Below are 3045 nucleotides of genomic sequence, written 5' to 3' on the forward strand. Positions count from 1 at the left end.
AAGCTGTGCTTTACAGTTCTTTAACTCCTTGTTCCTTGGGCTGTTGAGTCTTGGGTAGAGCTCTAACTTTCCACTTACATATATCAGCATATAGAGCCTTTGAATAGAAAAGAGCATATAAACATGATTACTAATACGTATATTAGGAGGCAGCCGAACACTCCTACATGGCCATAACCATCCTGATTGAATCTCTATGTCCCACAGCTCTAAAAGATGAGAGGCAGCAGCTGGATGATGGGGCAAATAGGAAGGGGGAGATGGCACAGGATGGCTGACCAATAAATAGGATAGGAGGTGCAATTCCCAGCTGACAGGGGACAGTAACCACAGCTTGCTCTCTGCTCATAGATTACGCTACGCTTCTTAACTCACAGCACACATTGCCAGAGTTTCTTTCATCATTAAAATCTTTAGACGATACAAAGCAAAGGGCAAGAAAAATACAAAAAAAAAAAAAAAAGAAAAAAGACTTCTCCATCACTCCCTCTCTTTACACCCATATGTTCCAGGTCCATAAGGAGATCAGGGAAGGAAAAGGCTTGTCGCACTTGGCATAGCTGCACGAGGAAGCCCAGGATAAAGTAGCAGAGGTGGCATTCCAGACATTGACACGCGAGGAGGATCGGGTTTGTGATGAGAAGCAGCAGGTGCGATAAGGGGATCAAGTCCTCTGCTGTATATGGCCACACACTAATTCTGGTGGGTCTCCTCTTGCATCAGACTCTGGAGGGGAAACTGGGGGAAGCTGAACCTGTCCTCCACACCAACGACCTCATTGGTGGAAAAAGGGGTGCCAAGAAGTGGAGAGGGGAGGATTGTGCCTGCTTTGAAAGCTAGGAAAGAATTTTGTTTGGCATCAGTGCTCTGGCACCTCCCCAGACATGTCATGCCAGATGCTACCATGAGAGTTGTGCTTCAGTGTTCCTGTGTTAGCACCAGCTACAGTCATTAACACCGTTCTGGTCGTCTTGGGTTTACAGCTTTTGCTCAGTTTTCCACGTTTCCTTCCTCACTACCCAGAGCACCATTTGTACCAATGGCTGTGTGCTGGTGTGCATGTGCACAAGTGTGCTCGTGTTAGGATGGCATGGTGCTTCTGAGAACGATGGCCTGCAGCATCCATTTTGAGATCCCTTTTTCAGCCTTATTTAAGTTCCTTTTTTTTTTTTTTTTTTAAATACTGCTTTTTGTTCCAAAGGAGATTGCACTGCATGTATAAGTACATGTTTTCTAGGCAAATAGATTCCTTTACATTAGAGCTTGTGGGATGAAAAGCAAACAAAATTCAAACACAAAAATAAGATGTGTGCCCAAATCTGCATCGTTCTTTTGGGGTTTAAGAATTACATGGATTTTCCCCTTGCTGCTTTCTAAACATGGGCTCCACAAGCCTCACCTGCTTATGACCTTGCATGTCCTGCACTTTAACATCTTTTGGGAAGGCTTAATCCATCTCTGGCCTGACCTGAACAGACAGATGCACTGCATGATAAAGGAGATGAGAAGGGCACCTATTTATTCATCTGATGCTTAAGGATGCCCTAAGTCATTGTGTGAAAAAGGAAGCCTTGCTTCTCATCTGCCTTGAAGGTGAGCATCTTCATGGGTTCTCTGAAGCCTTGTAAAGCTTTGAGCTCAGACAGCAGTGGGTGTTTTTATTAGACCTCTATTTTTTTTTTTGTTCCATTTGGCCAATAATTTTCATGAAACTTATAGAAAGCTCCTATTTTGGAGACTCTTTTGTAATATTTTCTTAAAACTGGACTGTGAGTTAAAAAGTTATTAAGAAGGATGAGACAAATGCATTGGCAGGCTAAAAGACACTGTGATCTCACATGCCTGGTTTCCTAAGTAAACCTGTCTAAAAGCCCCATGGATCATTACAGTACATCATCTGTTACTTCCATCAGCCTTTTTTGAATGCAGGACTGTGATTTCTCCCAGAGCAAATGGGACCTGGCACCCTGTTAGAAAGATTTCTTTGTAGTGACCTGTGCAATATTCGTTTATCCCCCTGGAAATGGTGAAAAGGAAAGGTAGCTCTTTTTTTTTTTTTTTTTTTTCCCCACATGTCCAGCTACTTTAAACCCATCGATACAGACAGCTAAGCTGGCTTGCAGAGCCAGCCTGTACAAAAACTGCTGCCTACTCCTGATACTCGCCATGACTCCTGTGGCTTTCTGATAGCTCAGCAGCCACGCGACATGTTCCTCCGACTGTTGTGACACCAGGAAACCAGTCCTCTGGCACTCTCTCGTGTCTGGAGATTTCCTCATCAGGCATATTTTGGAGCTCTGCGGGTTTATTTGCGGGAAAAGTCCTTGCAGAAGTAGTTCAACAAGTGGCAAAGGTGAAGCTGGCTGACAGGTGCCCCTGCAGGGGATTTTAACTGCCTTGGACGCAGCTCCAAGAGAAACCATCTCTAATGCCTGGGTACATCCCTGAGAAGTGCTTGGCTGCACTAAAATCTTTCATCCTCTCACCAAGCAGGCGCTTCACATGGGTCCAGCCTAAAGAAGGCAGCTTTCCACTGATCTCAGTAGGAACCAGAATAGCCCCTGTCACATAAAACACACAGGAGGCCCAACGATGGCAAAAAAAAAATTAAAATGGAAATATTTCCCATGGCTTTTGCTGAGGTTTGAGTTGTGTTTTGGGCAAAGCTTGTTTCTGATTTTCAGATTGTTTTTGTCCCAGCCTGATGACCACATTACATAGCAAAGCCAAATTCTTAGCCCTCTGGCCTGACTCTTCTCCTCTTCACCTCTTGTTTCTTCATATGCAGATTGCCTCAGTTCCCAGCCAAAGCATACCCTGGTCCAAGCTTGCTCAGGAGGTGCTTTCTGCCAGAAACTTCCCCTGGGAGATTTGAGAAACAAACAAACCGAGCAGCCCTCACAACTTCCCGATAGCAAACAAACAAACAAACAAACACACACACACACACACACACACACACACACCGTGTTCCTGAAATGCCATTTGACCCCGCTCTCTAGAGCCTGGGGGCAGGAGACTTAGTTTGTGATAAACACAAAACAC

Source organism: Anser anser, assembly GCF_964211835.1.
Source record: "Anser anser genome assembly, chromosome: 6".
NCBI classification, from domain to species: Eukaryota; Metazoa; Chordata; class Aves; order Anseriformes; family Anatidae; genus Anser; species Anser anser.